The sequence below is a fragment of the Mycetomoellerius zeteki genome, unplaced genomic scaffold, assembly GCF_001594055.1.
Source record: "Mycetomoellerius zeteki isolate Tzet28-1 unplaced genomic scaffold, Tzet1.0 scaffold174, whole genome shotgun sequence".
Classification (NCBI taxonomy): domain Eukaryota; kingdom Metazoa; phylum Arthropoda; class Insecta; order Hymenoptera; family Formicidae; genus Mycetomoellerius; species Mycetomoellerius zeteki.
This window is the reverse complement of record NW_017256696.1, coordinates 3,641,073-3,660,167: the sequence shown is the minus strand read 5'-3', so window position 1 is coordinate 3,660,167 and position 19,095 is coordinate 3,641,073. Positions and strand designations below refer to the sequence as shown.

The 19,095-nt window shown below is 30.2% G+C and overlaps 1 protein-coding gene across 1 annotated transcript in view; it reads right to left on the bottom strand.

The window, feature by feature from the left end:
- Window positions 1-18,147, bottom strand: part of LOC108721472 (allatostatin-A receptor) — a 34,021-nt gene extending 15,874 nt beyond the window's left edge. The window contains exon 1 of the mRNA XM_018446020.1: window positions 18,075-18,147. The gene's annotated coding sequence lies outside the window, so the exon portion shown is untranslated. The remainder of the gene's footprint in view (window positions 1-18,074) is intronic.
- Between the last annotated feature and the right edge of the window lie 948 nt (window positions 18,148-19,095).

The following is a 19,095-nucleotide window of genomic DNA, read 5'->3' as shown; positions in this document are numbered from 1 at the left end:
GGCGAGGCAGCCATTTCGCAATGGACGGCGAACGACGCGAAAGCTATGTCAGATTTGATCTTAGCCATTTCACCGACCGAATTGAAGCATGTAACGACATGCACGACTTGGAGAGAAATTTGGAAGAAATTACAATCCATCTACGAGTCACAGGGACCAGCACGAAAGGCAATGCTGTTAAAGAATTTAATTCATTTGAGAATGAAGGACGGCGATGATATGCGTACGCACCTTGCTAATTTTTTTGATATTGTGGATAAGTTAGAGGATTTAGAGTTAAAATTAACTCTGAACTCGTGTCGATTCTAATGCTCTATAGCGTGCCGGAAAATTACGAACCATTCAAAATAGCTATCGAAACGCGTGAAAAGCTGCCTATGCCCGAAGAATTGAAAATCAAGCTGCTGGAATCGCGAAAACGTGTGAGTGCTGAAGAAGACTCTACGTCAGCCATGCTCGTCTCGAAGCAGTACAAAGGAAAAAGACAAAGGGCGCACACCCCTTTGAAAAATAATGACAAGTTCAAAGACGTAAAGTGTTTCAAGTGTGACAAATTAGGACATATCTCAAGAAATTGCAAAAAGCCGTCAAATTCCAAGAAAGAAGACAGGAACAGTCGAAGTACTCGGAAGCAGCTATTCTTAATGTTAGGCAGGAACTCCAGAACTCTTCGGGGTGCATTCGGAACTGTGACCAAAATTTCATTTTTTGTAAAATGAGGTGCCAACTTCACAGGTTTAATGCTTCATTAATTTTATGAAAAAGTATAAAGTATACTTCCATTTTTTAAATTCGATTGAAAGAGTACACCATGATAAAGAGAGAATGGAATATTCGCGTCGGATTATCATTCTTTATGTAAACGTGGTAGATTAAAGATTAATTTATTAAAGCTACGCTATCATTTTCCATAGACCGAATTGACCTGGTATATAATTCACAATCTTGTCAAACGGTATTGTGCAATCTGAAAAATAAGTCGACTTCTATGCTAAAAAGGAAAAGAAACGACAATTCATGATTTAATGTTTCGTACAAAAATAATAAATCAGAATTATCATTATATACTAATGGTACAATTAAATGACCCCCTCTGTCCTGGTCAACTTTTATCTAAACCATTTTTTTGTAGATATCGTAATTTGGAAGATATTCGGGTCCATAGATTAAAATGACTCACCCTGTATATTCCGCTTTTCTCGCGCAATCTAATGGTTCTTATTAATAAAATTTCTCTTCTCCTACCGTTTAAATTTTTATTTCTCATATTACACCGCTATTGTGTCCTTTCGATCGATCACTTTCTCATCTCGTTTACTTTCTCTGCAAAGAATAACAAAGAAGGCAAAAGAGAAAAGGATGAGGATAAGAAAGAGAGAGATAAGAGAGCAAAGAACGTGGGACTAGTTTAGAAAGATAAGGATTGATGAAGTTATAATATTATCGATTTGTCCTAAACTCTGTACTTGCGAATAGCCAGCATTATAAATAATTCTACCGACTGTTCACAAAGTTTGCGATTGAGTAGTTCAGTAGTGCATTTGCACATGCTCATGTATGAATACAGGCGGATATATATGTATATGTGGGAAAAGCGAAGTATTGCTTACAGGATGCACGGATCGCGTTTTCCAATAGTTACTCGTTTGCGCAAAATTGTGTGTTCATATTTTACGAACTCTTTGCATGGTTTCAGTTATCGTTTCTCTGTATTATTTACTCTTTTGTGTATCTCTTCCTTCATTTTTCTCTTTACTTCATATTGTCAAATTCAGAGAGCTAATTTTTTCTCGAGGAAGGTTTGAAACTTATTTATTATTTGCTGCAACTTCCAATTTTCTATTAAAATATAAAAACTCAATATTCACTAGTATTACTAGTATTACTAGTATTACTAGTATTACTAGTATCACTAGTATTACAAAAGTTTTTGAATTTTAATTTTTGAGTATTCATGTAACAAGATTTCCTACAAAAAATTAAATATTTACCGATGTAAATTAAAATTTAAAATTGTCGGAAAGCACTTGACATTTAAATTTGATGTCGCAAAAATGAAACGTTTTTCGTAACTTGTCGCAATACTATAAATTTTACAATCCTGTGTTTACTTTACCCGTATTATTTTTCATTATATTTTCTTTCTCCTTTCAAGCGTTTTTTTTCTTTTTTATGTCAAATTTTACATGTCAAAATGCAAATCAATAAAAATATTTTCTCGATGTGCTTTACGGAAATTAGTATCTATTTGCATTGTAACTACTGGTGAGCTGCAAATTTATTCACGGATCGATAAACTGATATGTAGAAAAGTTTCTCGTCAGGCAAATTGATGGAAAAGTTAAAAAGATAAAGATTTGTGACGAAAAAAGGAAATCACGTCACGAATTCAATTTGCGAAATGGAGAAGTCATAAGTGTGAAGATGAAATATGAAACACGTGAATCAAGAAAATTTGGAGAAGCGATATTTTATGACAACAAATTACAATAGTTACACAATATTTTCTCTTTGAATTACATTCTTTATACTAATAATAAATATTTGAAGGATAAAACAACTGGCGCTTCTAAGCAAAGAAATTAATTATGAGAAATTCTGCATTTAATTAAAAATGCCATTCTTCTCACGATATTATAGGTATTTATGCGTATCTTTAAATACTATGACTGCGATTATTAAATACAAAGGATTATGTCTTGTCCTTTTTTCTTTTTACAACAGGAAGGGGCAGCGTTTTATATATTTTTTTTCATAATTCTTATTGAAGTAATCTTAGAACTTGTACGAACTTTTCGGTCGTGTAACTTCACCAAATAGTCGTGTACGTGACATTAATCGGAAATCGTTTCGTGTTTTACACCCGCCGCCGGATGGGTCTCTTCGGGCGAAATTTCGCCGGAACAATCACGAATTTATATATAGCTATCGTAAAATCGCAAAACATTTATAAAACAGAGTATAATTTAAATCCCGCTGCTGTTCGACCTTTTTCACTGTGCACCTGGGCACATTGCAATGTGCAAAATATTTAATTCATAACATTCCTTCCTCGGTATCTCCAGCGAGATCCAATCTGTTCGCTTGGAAAATCAGAGATAATCAGGTCGTGAGAATTGCTAGAGATAATGGAATATAAATTTTCGAAACATTAGGAATAACTATTCTTTCATGTAAATCGATAGATAGATGGACAGATAACTTTATCGATAATTTATGAGGCTACACTGTAAACAGTGCAGTGTTTAAAATGTTTCCCTTTAAAACATCTTTGCAAAACAAAAGTTTAATAATAAAAGATACTTCAATTTTAAATGTTTTAGTGTTTTAAATCCAAACACATAGTGTTTTGTTTATTGTGAAGAGTTTAAAACTAAAATATCTTTAAGCGTTAAAAAATGGAGACAAGAATAAAATTTTTATATCTTAAAATTAAACACTTCTTTTATGAGTATATACAAGAACTTCCATTGCATTTGTCGCAATATACAAAGCATAAAAACAACAAAAAGTACATTACAATGGCATTATTGTTTAAAGTAATTAGAAAACTTATTACCATAATTCATATATCTTTTACTGTAATGGTTATATATTTCGTTTTCCCAGAAAATGTAAAAGAATACAAGAAAACTGTAAATAAAGTCAATTTTAGAAAACAGTTATTTTAAGAAAGAAAGTGGCGTTATTTTTCTGCGAAAGTCTCCACCCTTCGTTATTTCACTGTTTTTTTCCATATTATGCGTAATATAGCTTCTTTGCACGCTATGAAAAATAATTGTGAGTCATGTATATATCTGCCGAGATATAGAAATAATGCTCGCGTTATTATAAACTTTCCATGTAATTTCAATCCCTGTGAAAGCAAAGTAGACAAGGAAAACTTTTCCTACTGGCGGTAAAATGTGTCAATAGAAAGTATTTCAGACAATATTTTCCGTTAAAAGAACTGGAGTTTGCAAAGTCTTATATATGCATATCGAGATAAAAAGCTGTATTTTTTATTCTGAAATCACTGTAGTTTTACTTTGTTTAAGTTACAATAATTATTTTTCGACTTTAAAGTGTTAGATATATATGTGGACATGTTAATATTTACACGGAAAGAATGAGTTTGCTGAAATATCTAAAAATTTAGTTTGATATAAATCTGAAAATAATCTTGTTGGACTACTAAAATAATTATGTAGGATTCTCAAACAGGGAATTGCTAAATGTCAAAATTTATTGCAACATTTTTTTGTTATGCTTGAGATTTCGACGTGAAATAAGTATTTTGAAAATTCTTGAAATAAGTAGTTTGAAAATTCAATAAAATTTTAGATCTAGCAAAATTTTTAGGTACTTCAGCAAAATCATTCTTTCTGTGTTAAAATCAATAAGACGCCTTTTAAAAAAACCGAAACAAATTAGAGGAAAAGAAACTTACTTTTATAATTTAAACTTGATTTGTAATTAAGATGGAATGATAATATTTAAATTCTTTTATGTTTCAATGGATACACCATTTTGTGAATTTAAAAAAATTAAATAATTCTATTCTGCTATTATGAAATCAGACGGTTTTAACATTTCCATTAATAATTCATGTGCAAATAATGTGTATCTTGCTAACTTTGCACTTCCTGTTCATTGCAATTTACACAGCATCTATTTACCTTCAATTTAATGTTGCATATTTGTTGTTTATTTAAACATGGTTCAGACTAATGTCAGAACAATCTGATTGAGTTATTCAAATTAATAAATGTTTGAAAACAATCAATTTTTAAAAAACAATTGGATAATCGAATTAGCAATTAATTATATTTATGACTAAACAGAGTAACGCTGCACGTAAGTCGCCTTTTTTCGCAATAATAAACATTACTGTTAAAGAAATTTCAATGTTTCACGGAAATTCCTCAGTTAATTTTCCTCAAGAAAAGAACTGAAGCATGCGCGTGTGTCCGATGAGTGTCTGTAGTACTTGTCCAATAAGTGTCTTCTGTTCAGTAGATCACCTATTTCCGTCTCTCCGGCACGTCAAGGGTCTTCTTCATCGCTTTGATATATAGTAGCACATAGATTCTTTCGAAAAATTGATTTTTCTCCATAGCACTGCATCCTACATTGAACGCAAAGTACACGTCTGATGTGCTACGTGTGTTTTGTGATGAGTATTGTATATCATGTAACATACATATTTTACGATCGATAGACACTACGGAACTGTACAGTGAGCGTTATTTAAGCTCTCTACTTTCGGATTGAGCGTTTCAAGGTCGATCGTATCATGCCTAGGTATTCATTTCTTAAATGTCTGATTAAAAAATTCAAATATTTTATTAATTATCACATGGCTCGTGATTTAATTTTTAATCAGGATTGGAAATGTTACTTCATAAAAATAATGTGTTACCGTTATTGTTACTTTTGTAAAATATAATTCGTTACCTTAATAATGCTTATCTTTAGGAATTTAGATTGTTATTTACATACTCGCAGATTTTATTAAAAATTGTTATTAAACATTGTTTGTAAACATTAATGTTGTTATTAAGTAAGTTAATAACAATTAAGTTGATTATAGTAACGATAAAAATAATGGCTGAATTCGTTACCGTTACCGTAAAAATGTATAAACGACGTTGCTGTTATCATTACAGACAGAAAAAGTAATAATCGTTATTGAAAAAGTAACGATAACGGTAATGACGTTACAAATAACGTGTTAATCCCAATTCTGTTTTTAACAACATATTTAATTTGTTAGAAGTTTAAAGATTTCAAATTAGGAGATATGATACGCTTGAATTGAAAATGTCTAGTGTAAAAGACCGGAGAGCTTCTCGTGTGTCCTCATATTAGTTTATTTCTGTAAAATTCGCCACATAATATATTTGTATATATCACTGCTTTCCCAAGAAAGCTTCCTCCAGTAACAGTTATCGGGTAAATATCCATCTCAGGGCCGTTTTTTTATTTCATCGTGACGATTTAAATTTTCATAAATGCGGCGTGTTATCGTTCTCAGCAAGGATTTGGTTGAAAATCGAGATTCACAAATCTTATTCGTTCCTCTCATGACTCATTCCTAGTTCGTTTTTTTTCAAGAATATGTACAAACTGTATATATACGATGATTCAAAAGAAAATGTTGATATTTTGAAAGACATGTGAGTATCGAGATTATTATAAAGAGAAAAAAATTTATACAAAAATATATCAATAGTACTTTGAATGTTTACAAAATAAAATAATGGAACAAAATTAATGAAAATATACATTTTACTGTTTCTAATATTTATCCCCATAGCAAAAAATTTTATTGAAAGAAAAAAAATTTCATAAAAAATAAATTAGTAGTACTTTGAATGCTTGCAAAATAAATTAATGAAATAAAATTAAATAAAAAATATATTTTATTTTTTCTAATATTTATCCCTATAACAAAAAGGTCGTAATAATGTCACAATGAAGTCATGCTGACGTGTAAATGTCCGTTCTGTCACAGGAGTAATATCACAGGAAAGTCACGATGACGTGCAAATGTCCGCTTTGTCACAGATATGATATCACTATGGCATCATTATGTAGCTATGATAAAAGTTGTACTTCCTGTGACGCTGTTGTAACATATACAGATGAAGATAATGTAACTGTAATCCTTTGATAATCTTATAGTGACATCACAGCTTTTTCGTGACCATTGTGAGTTTATTGTGATGTTAATGTGAACTTTTTTGTCATAGAAGTAAATGTTAAAAGAGAGAGAATTAGTTAAAAGAACTTTTTTTTAATGGGATAAGACATAGAAATGAAGTTGGTTAAATTCTATGTGTACTTTGTAATTCGCATATAAAAATCGCGTGTTGCTTGTTTGAGATAATAGACCCTAAATTGCGACTCTGTAATATGTCCTTCGCGGAGATGCGAGAGAGAAAAAAAGACAACAAATTCGAACACCTCTACGTCTATAATTATTCAAAACTATGAGATACTATATGTACACTGAAAAAAATGCATGTAATTTTACATGGAAATTACATGTATATGACTGGAAAGTTATCTAAATTACATAAATATGCTTGGAAATTTACTGGAAATTGTAAATTTCCAATCATATTTAGGCAATTTTCCAGTCATGAACATGTAATTTCCATGTAAAATTACATGCATTTTTTTCAGTGTATGAACTTCTTTCTGATAGTAACGGACAGTAATATGTATACCAAAACGAAATGATTTTTGCTTGTGTATCACGCTGTATATACTCTGTATGACAGATTTGCATTGCAGGAAGTGTTGATAACTCTTGCAGCGCGATTACGCAGATCATACTCAATTGTCGGGAAAAAGGAGCAGAGGGATGTTGCGGAAATATTTTGAATTCGTGGCAGGCGACAGGTGCATGCCACTATAAATTTCATAATATCGCGCAGCGTACGTGTATGTGCGTTGAATCCTCACAAATGCGAATATCTCTCACCACCTAAAGCTTATCCATCTTCCTGTATAAACATTATTGAAAGTGTCAATTCCGCAAAATTCGTATATGCTTTCCACACACCGTTCGATATTTTTTAGTTGCATGTCACGTTTATGTATTTTTAGAAAGAATCAGAAATTAGATCTCTCGAATAATAACGCTGTTAAAATAATTCTACCTTGAGCCAATATCGTTTGTATTCGGAAGGCAATATCGCTGTTATGCTTTCCCATCATTTCAAAATTAACTTCATGATTTGAATATCTTATTATCTTGATATACATTTATGTTAAAAACTCTGAAATATTGCTATTACATTAGGATCGTTTTTGGGAATAGCTATATAAAATTTTCAGTTCTTCAAACGAAAGTATATAACATAAATATAAATCAATAAAATTAATGTTAACAATTGCTAAATTAAATATTACGCGATGATTAACATTTAAAAATATAATTTTTATATTCTAGTATTAGCAGTTGCAAATTATTCTTGTATTCAATGTCATAGAAGTTATTCTAATAAACAATACTCTTAATGAAGTTTTTGCTTCTTGCAAAAAAATTTCATACTTTCGATCATGACAGAACGAAATTCATTATATTTCTACTTTTTATCGATTTTATTTTACAATACAGATCTAAACTAAGATACTTTTCAAAGGAAAAAGAAGAAAATAAAAAGTCGACCGATAAGGTTAAACATCTCAAGTTTAAGTCGTGCAATGACCGTTTTAAAGATCTTAGAGAAACAGCGTGGTCAGCAGAGCATGGTAGTGACATGTGAACAGCCTTATCGCTCGTAGAATATCCTTCGGATTCGCTGCACTTCTTTTTATTGGACCAGAGATTGGAGAGAATTTTTTGGTCTCGCAACATTATAAGGGACATTACAAGGGACGACTTATATAGTACCTTACGATTTATTTCAGAATTGCATGCGTCGTGAATGTTTCACATTTCGTGAAAGAGACCTCGTTCATCGTTTGGCACTTACGAATATCCCTACAGAAATCAAATATTAATTAATTTAATACTGAAAGACAATGATAAATTATTTTAAATATTAAAAGCATTATTTGTTTAAATAAGACTCGGTTCTGCTAATCCAGATTAACTTTAATCTCAGTTCAATTTACTCTTTATCTTTTTTTAATTCGATAATAAGCATCATTATAGAAAAAGTGAAATAGTAAGTTGAATCGAGATTAAAGTTAATCTTATATGTTGGTGGAACCGAGCCTATAAGTAATTAATTATGTCTTTTAGTAATAAATTGGCTATTAGTATTAAATTACCTTAAATTAAATTGTAAAGGTATGAGAACGTCGCTTCGGAATCTGCAAAGTGATCTGATTATCTCGTCGTCTGATAAGAGGCATTAGCGTAACTCTGATATTATTTACGAGTCGCTGCGCGAGCTGTTATATTTCGATAACATAATGCATGAAGAATAGCATGTCACCTAGCGAATTTGATTAGATGCACTAGTGCGCACTGATGCATATTCAAGCCGTTTTACATCGTTGTACACTAATCTTGTTCACTAATCTGAATGTAAAAGTGAAATGCAAATATCTTGCATGATAAAATGTTAAATATAAATTTTACGAAACAGCACAATAAAATATATTAATGATTTCGCTGTTTAATATACATATATTTATGTTACCGTAACATACATTTTTACGTCATTTTGTGTATGGCTTTAATATGCATCAGAGAGTAGTGTGTCCAACCGAATTTGTCCAACCGCTGTTACAATTCGAGAACTATATTATCGATGATGCGAGAAATGAGGAATTGTATGAGCACAGTGAAAATTATATACACCGCATGGTGTTAAATCACACTCATATTTTTTAGAGTGTAACAATGAGTGTCATGTATGTTAAAAGATTCGAAGCTGTTTTCCTTTGCACGCACTTAATAAAAAAGAGAAAATGTAAGAAAAGACTGTAAAGAGGTCTAAGATATTTGTAAACAATTTAAAAAAAGTATGAAACGACATTTGATAATCTGTCGGACCGCGATAAGACATGAAAGACATGTCGAGAGTTATGTCGCCCACGCTTTTATCGAACAGATTGTATACAATACAAGTTCCTAGAAAAAGTAAGAATTTCAACAAATATTTGCAATATCCGATTACGTGAAAATTGTCGCGAAATGCGACACGGGCAGAGAAATAAATACAAGAGTCACGAGTTGGATTAAAAATAATTAACTTTGCTCTAAAAAGCAAGCTTTTCAGCATTGGATAAATTTAAAAAGGAGAGCTAATAATATTGTAGTATCGAATATATAATAGAAAGAAGAACGCGCATTATCGTAAAGAGTCTCTGTTAGAAATAATATCGGCGTAATAAGAGAAGAGGAGTAAAAACCGGATGTACACCGCATCTTTTCCATTAGGGAAACATGATGAATCCCTGAATCACGGGATTGCAGCGAAAGAGAGCTGCTGGGATGAATATTCTAAAGTTTCGTTCACAGTTTGCTTATCGATTATTCTCCTCCGGGTTTGTTGTCTATTTCCATCATATATTCTCCCATAAAATAATGCATCGTCTATCATAAATTCCTATCAAATTTTCAACGAGCTCCATTAGATAAACTTCATTTTACCTCCTTGATTCTCTTTAAGTTTTAAACAATATTTTCATATGCGTCTTTTTCATTTTGCATTAAAAATGTAATTTAAATACTAAATGAAAATTTGCAATGTATTTTAATTTTGTTTTACTTCACGGAAAAAACGGCGCTACGGTTGACACGACCAAAAGTCGCCCATTAATACATTTTTGGGTTATAAGAACTATATAGTACGATTGTGATAACCGTAAGATTGGCATATCTTAACGATTATGGTTATTAAGATATGTCCATCTTATGGTTATCACAACCAAATATATTGATGGACGAAAATTATCACTATTTCCGGTTGTGACAACCGTAACATTTTTTCTGTGTTCTAACTGAACAATTTTCATGAAAAATATTATAAAGAGATAATAATAAAGTATTTTGTTCAAAGTTTAGCGAGGATGTTCTATAACGATAGAAAATAAACAAAAAAGAATATTTGTGTGATAAAAGTAAAGATAAAAATTTCTCAAAAGATCAATTCTGAGAAAAATATTATTAAGGAGGTTCATTGCGGAGGCAAAGCTACCGTGAGGTGACATTCTAAAGATAAATGTTCATAAAGGGGAAAAATTTTTCTCTAGCTAAAAATATGTCAGTGACATCAAAAATCAACAGAATTAGTTTGTCTCTATATTCTTGAATAGTAAGAAAGCAATAATGTGTGAAGTGAATCAAATTAAGATAAAATTTCTCCTTTATTATACGTTATTTTTCATTCTTTCGTTGAAGTGTAATTTTTGTTGAAATGTAATTTTGAAATTAAAAAGATTAAATATTGAATATTTGCAAACGTCTGCTGTCTGTGTGTTTATATTTTTTTTGGAAAATATCAGATGGTGAAAAGAGTAAAAATTCAGTAATAGAATTTTATGTAGTGAGACAGTCGTTGACGAGTTAGTTGAGTGTTATTGTAAATATTTAATTTGTACTGAATTTGATGCTGGGTGAGAGACAGAGAAAGAAAAAGGGGAAGAGAGAAAGGAGAAGAGATTTGTTACACATGAAGACAATAATTGAATAATTGAGTAATTTGGAGTAATTGACAGTTTTTTTCTATTAACCTGTTCATTCATTGAGAGCTGTTATGGGTCAATTTTCCCTTCAACATCAGTTAAGCCAGAGTTATATCTATATGTAGAGAAAAGTCCTCCTATTATACGAAATACTGCAGGAGTACATTTTGTGGTAATTGCCGGAAGTCTATGGGCAGAATTTAAAAATGTAATCTTAAAGCTTATTAAATTTCCTTTAAAATATCATTTTGAAGAGAATTTAATAAGCTTTAAGATACTGACATATAAAATCTAAATTCATACTTTAAATTTAGCGATTTAACCCGAGAATACCCTGTATAATAAACGAGGTTTAAAGACTCATCTCAATGAAACTTGACATCCAATTTCACAAATTTTTTTCGCAATGACTACAGGCACAATCTGATAATAAATTTTTCACTAAATAGATTTCATCCTAAAAGCGCAATAATTTCATAATGGGACCAACAAATGGCGTTTATTAGTTTATTTAGCAGAAACTCCGCTATCTCATTAATATTAAGAGTCTATCTCATATAATAGGAGACTTTCCTTTATTAAATTCAATAAAAACACACAGTTGTAAGTTTAATTTCTTTAAAATTTTATCGTTGAATTAAGACATTATTCATTTATTCATTTGCTTCAGCTCACTTTATTAATACTAAGCGGTTATATCTTCCACTTCTAACTTCTTTAAAACGAAAGTTCTAAATTCTAATCCGATTTGTCTTTCAATCGCGTCTTCTCGCTACCACTATAGATTATACAAGTTTCGCTTTAAGTCTCCGCACACACTCTCAAGTGCGGTATTTTTGAGCAAGCGTATTGTCCGTTGTCGCGCGTAAGTATCCTATTCAAGATTTTCTGCTGAATCGAGACTACAATCGAGTCTTAACAGCATAAAGCAGCGAGGGTCCCGCAAACGGGGAGTCCTTTCGTAGCGTATCGCGAACCATACGAACGCAGTAACCATATCTAGAATTGCGGATGAGCGTGAAATCGAACCCCACCGGTGGAAAATAGATTATTTGCGATTGTTGCTCAAAGAAGAACGAATTTTTCCGATTCCATTTCCTGGCGGATATTATATGAGAGAGTCCAATTGACGAAAGTACTAAATATTCGGACAGATTTCGCGACGTTTCGAACGTAGTCATTACTTTAATCAAGTCGAGACAGCAAAAATTATGTTATTATACACATTAATTAGTTAATAATTCTATCAAAGGATTAAATAGATTATCATGATTATTATAGGTTTAAATATGATATCAAAAGTTGATATTACCAAAGTAATTAGCAAATAGTATAAATGTTATTATATCAATATATATATATAATATGAATTAAAATATTAATTAGTAATTATGAAGTAATTAAGTAATAAAAGTATTTATACAAATGTGTTGGCATTATTACTGTACTAATTAAGAGATTTCCATACATTGATATACAAAATATTCAAATTGATACATATATACTATATATGTATTATTAAATGTTATTTATATATTAAATATGTAATTTTAAAAATAATTATAAATAAATAACATTCCGTTGGTAAATGTCAATACTTCTAATGCAGAGCTAATTTTTACCTCTATAAATAGTTAAAATCTATTTAAAATGAAATATTTGGTTCCTAAGTGATCTCCACGGATATTCAAATTGATGATGTTAGAAGCAAGAAAACTCAATAAAAATTCTTACAAATTATATTAAAATAGAAATTTTTTTCAATAAAATAATATTTGCATTTGATTGAATATTTATAAAATGTGCTAAAAACTCTTCTTTTATTTTGGAATAGAATAGCATTATCACAATTCGATAGTTGTCATATAATTAAATTTCAAATATATAGTTATTTGTTATCAAAACATAAGGGGAGCTTTTGATATATTTTACAAATCTATTCTACCGAACACAAATATTTAAAAAAAAAATACTAATATTTTAATATAGTTTGCAAGAACTTTCTTTACATATTTTTCTTACTTTTGATGTCACAATTTAAGATGGTTGAATACGCAGGAGCATAAATCTACATAAAATTAAATTTTAAAATCCTTCAAGCAGGTAAAAACATATTTTTGTAAGCATACGTATAAGTAAAATTTAGTGACTACATAATATGTAACGTGCGTAGTTAAATAATAAATAACTGGAAATATCGACAGATGTACAAATTTTCTGCGAATGTAACATATTTATTTACAGAGGATTAATTATATCAGATTTGCTATCCATTATTTTTACGTCTCCTCGTTTTAATTATATTATTTATTGTAGAATGTTTGTCACAGAATAAACCGTTATTGAACTACACAATTATTGGCCACTTGGATTTACGAGCTGCCAATTAGGTTAATGCTTGTATTTATATCGCATTTCGATTTTCTGTATTGGTGGCAGATTGTATACCTCTGTAAAGGAAATTGTGAATCATAAGCTCACATTATAAATCCCCAGCAATCGATAATCTGTATATAAATCTCGCTCATTATTTGAATGAGGGAACTAATGATAAACGCAAAATGCATAATTGTAGATAACAAACCAATAATTTATAATTTACAATGTTTTATAATAATTTATTTAAAGCGCTTTTACAAAAACATATAAATAATTATTGGCATTTCCTGTATATAACATAATAGTTTTAATATAAAAGATATTGCTTTGTTTACTACTTTGTTCTCTACAAGAAATGTATTTGCATTGAATTCTGTACATGCTTTCGTTTACTTAACAATGTGCATCGAATATATCCGAGAATTTATTAAATGTACTATTTGGAACGAATAATAGTATTGTAATATAGATAATATCTCGTTCGATAAGGCTTTTTCAATGATACTGGAGCTGGAATTTAGTTCGTTTCGGTCCAGGCAACTCGATTTGCTAGTCATGCGATTTATAAAGCAAAAAGAAGCCAGAGAAGTTGGCGCTTGCTGAGTATACTACCGGGATAAAACGAGTTGAGGAGAGGGAAAAACAAATTGAAATTTCAGCTTGTAACGATCACACGTGCGCACTGTCTGGGATTTATCGCGCCAACGACCGGTATTTGCATTTCCGGTTACAGTAGAATGCACACAAGATGATACATCCAGCCATTGAGTCCGGAATAATTGAACTCAAGAATGATTGTCAATGATAAGTACAACGCGGAGATTCGAAATAGTTATGAATAACAATCGAGATTTAAAGATAATAATGTTCAAATTATCATTTAATTCTTCGTTTTTGTTATCTATTCTTTATAATTTAAATATTATTAATATCTCACGTATTTATTAAGAAAAAGTCGACCTGTGATTATTTCAAAACAATAAATAATAAAAAGTTCTGAAAATTTTTAAAGATTAAAGAAAATTCAATTTTATTAATAAATAAAAAAATAATATAATAAATCAAAGATAATAATCTGTATTATAAAAACTTGCGGAAATATTAATAAAGTAACATTGATCCAAATATTGCTGATTCATCTTCACTATAACGCGATCTTACTGACAATGAGTCAGTTTTAATTATCGATTGTCCATTTAGTCGTCGGCGAAATTATTCGTTTTAGGAACACGACAGCTATGAGAAAAATAAATATCCGCATCGGCATGTTCGTAATTCGATGGATGAATATTTAATTATTTAACAGTGGATGTATTTGGTCGACAGACAGTGTGACACGTGTTTGGAATTTTGGTTTTCGAAACCACACGTTCGTGAAATGCGAGTTGGATAGTGAGAACTTTTTCGAGTTGGAACATTTCTAAATTCATCGCATGAAGTGACACTTTTTACAGAATTAACAAGAAGAAAATATTATATTTCTAAATAAATCTTAACCGATCGTATTGAAACGTTCAACCGTTTTACGCATCTTAACTTTATATATATATAAATTGAGAAGACGATAGCTCGAGTATGATGTTTTATACACTTCTAGAACTTAAAGTGAAATAGATGTTTGATATTTGGCAAATGCGAGAAAGAAAGTTCTAGTGTAGTCTACTGTAGGGATGAAAAACAGACCTTATGTTACTGTGACGGATGGATCTTTTTCAGCGTCTTGTTACGATTTTTCCCGCAAGGATAACTGATCTGCACAGTTACAATACTATGGACACTCTCTAACATAAATTTTCAACAAATATTTGGAAAAAATACAATGTAATTTAAGAATAAGTATGAAAACTATGTTTGACATGTTAAATATCAAAGAAGCACTGATAACCCAATCCCTTGAGTTAAATGACATTTTGTTATTTTTAACTTGCATGTGTGTCAAAATATAAATCAATTAATTTCTGTAGTTAGTTTCAAAGTAAACAACGCCCATACTAAAATATATATTTATAGTAACAAATAATAAACTATACTTGAATTAAATTTAATAAATTTTAAGTTATACATATTGTTTAATTCTGTATTTTAATTAAATTAACATGTTGAGTAGAAATAATTTAAATCGGATATAATTATGAGTTTAACAGTGATGATAAGTAGCAAAATAGTAAAAACTAAAGTTTACCTTTAATTTTTATTTCTTCATTTAAAAAAAAACTTGTGAAAATGTATCTTTTTTCTGGGCTATTCAAAACCGCGATTATATCGGACATGCTGGCGTTTATTGAGAGCATAAATTCCAACCGGCAGGGAAAGAAATCTCCGTTTGAAGAATTGAATCGACGTTTCGTTCAACTTCGTTATTGCCCTATCTAGCAAACTACAGCTACGTTATTTACGAGTGACCAGGAAGAAGTACGACATATCACGTGGACTCTTCGCTACAGATCGCGTCAAAATCAATCAACCGTGTTGCATTTCAAATTTCATTGTTACTAACTTAGAGCTTGCTTCTCGATTGCTATAATAGAAACATGTCAAAATCAAAATTTTAATATTTATGGATCCGCGTTTGTCTTTTTATATTTTGCATTATTTTTGATACTTTGCGTTCCGTACTTCGCTTGTCTATTTGTTATGCATCATATTTCTTGTGAGTTTCATTGATATTCGCCTGACCATGCAACCGCACCGTCGTGTTTCTCGTTTGTTCTGAATCGAGTCGCAAAAAATCATTAATCATCTGACATCCAAACGAGAATAACGCTATGTACCAAAGATGAGATTTAACTGTCAATCTTCCCACTTTAATTTATATTTATCGTGTAATGCATTAATTTTTTTTAAGTTTTCATGTCATAAAAAGCATAGATTATGCACCAAAGATGAGATTTGACTATCAATCTTCTCATACTTAATTTATATTTATATTTATCGTGTAATGCATTAATATTTTCTTTAAATTTTCATATCACAAAAATTGCTTATATAAATATGAACCAAAAATGAGATTCGACTATCAATCTTCCCTTTAACTTATATTTATGTTTATCGTGTATCAATATTAAGTTTTTATATTGTAAAAGTTTGTTTAGCCTAAATTATTGATAACATATTCGAAATGCAATTTCGATATAATCAGTAACTATAATCGAATTCCGATATTTCTAAAATTCATACGGAGTTGTTATCGTAAATCTAACATAAAGTCATTAATTAAAGTCATGCCATAATCGGTATTAGAGATCATCGATACAGAATCACATAAAATAGAATTGGGTTCTCTCGGATATTTGTCTTCGTAATGGATTCAATGATAAATTAGAAATTGATATACTAGTCACTATAAATAAAAAATCGTGGATGTATACTGTGGATAGAAAATCTCGAAATATTCAGTATCAAATGTAAATTAAATATCGTCCGGGATCGAGTTTCTGATGAAATTTCTGTGGAGAATGAATTCTGAATGCTATTTTCTGGGTCAAATTCTTAGAAATAGCTCTGGTAACTGGCATTGTCCGAATAATTGGACGTCATTCTCAACTATACTCAGCGCGAGCCCGTAAATGCATCGACGAGTCTAAGTAAAACCGGTAAATTAGAGGAATCTTCTTCTCTTAAAAGTCACCGACTAATAGTTCGCGTTCATTACACCTACGGAAACGATCATCTATCTAACAGTGGTTCGTCGGTAATCCGCAAAGGTGGTTGTTTAAATCTTCGAGGAAACCGTCTCAAGTGCGAGCGACATATGAGTTCTGTGAAAGGGATATACAAGTTCTGCGAATTGCAGCTCCATTTCGCATGAAACACCGCGTCCTTTGCTTTGATTCAAGATAGATGTTCATTAAACACTCCGTAAATTATTAGTGAGATTAATCCTTTTAACATGCGAAACGTGCAGAGACACTCTTACCGCGATTTTTTTAAATTAAATTTCTTACAGATGTAAAAAAATGAGATATTTAAAATGCGATAAATTAATGTTTTTGAAAGAAATAATACGTGTAAGCAAAATTTTAATTTTTTGGCTAGATATTAATTTAACTCACTTTAAATGAGTCATGCTATATATAACATTCATTAGAAATTAATTAAAACAGAGGTTTTTTTTTCTCTAATTGCCCTTATAGAACTCTAATATTGGTTAATTTAATACTAAAAGATAGTAATTTATTATTTATTTGGTGTATTAGAAGCACTATTATTCCTAATACTCAAAATAAATAATTAATTACTGCCATTCAGTATTAAATTGGTCAATGTATTAAATATCTATAGAGTGTGGCGCATGACATAATTAATATTTATTTATGTCCCTAAATATTTATAATTAAACAATTTATATTTAATAGAAATTGCTGAACATAAAAAATTTATGTTTACATATAAATACATAACCTCTATCTTCTCAAATACAACTAATGACATGTTTTTTTTACAAATAATAGTATATTCTTTTGTAAAAAAAAAAAAACATAATTGTATATTCAATGTAACAGTGAAATTATCACATAGAAATTAATTAATTGTTAAATATGTGAAAATATCGAAAGACTCACCGAAGAAACAGCAGACGAATACGATGGTGTATAAAGTGATGAAGATTACTTTCACGTCGGTTCTGTCGAAAATATAATCTTCGTTGAACGACACATTGTAAAGCAGAGTTTCGTTGTTGATATAGCTTTCGTTGTTGCTGATCTCGTAAGGGATTGTATTTCGATCGCTGGAAGTTCTAAAACAAAAAAATTATCTTTAATGACATTAAATCGTTATTACATTTTCATAATAATACGTTAGAGACATTGTAAATAAATCAATTAAAATGGTTTATGGAAAAAAACATACAGTGCTATGTACGTTATATTCCGCGTAATAGTTTAGATTCTTCATTTTAAAGTTTTAAACTTTATATTGAAAAGGATTAAGTAAAAGAAATATGATATGTCTCTCTCTCTCTCTCTCTCTCTTTCTCTAATCGATCATCTCATACGTCGTTTCTTTTTGAGATAAACGTTAAAGTATCATACAATTTTTAAATTCTATGTAATCATAGCAAGGTGAGTGGTAGTTATCAAGTGGGCGCACGATGCTATTAGACAAAAACTTTCTTACGCTATTTAACAAGTTGTACAATATGACGAATATCATGTACTTGTTGCGTGTAAAATATAGAGGAGAACGTAACATCCCATTTACATTATACACAATAACTTGGTTAATAATCAATATTTACATTTAAAACTTAATGTCAAATGTCAATGATTACATTTGTCAAAGTATTGTTCAATCGATTTTAGATTCAAAGTTAGAAAACATTTGTTATTTAGAACACTATAAATATTATAAAAATATAGTGACACTGCATAATGACTCGAAGAGAAATAGGGGTGGTAATGTGACCTTTCACAAAAATAAATTTAAAAAATTGATTTTGTTTAAAAACGATTACAAAATTAACAAAAACGTAAAATATTACAGAATGTATGCAGATGTGCGTACACATAAGTTCTTTCGCATGTAAGTTGCTTAGTATTAAAAATCTATAGTATCTATATATGACATAAACTATAAACTGTA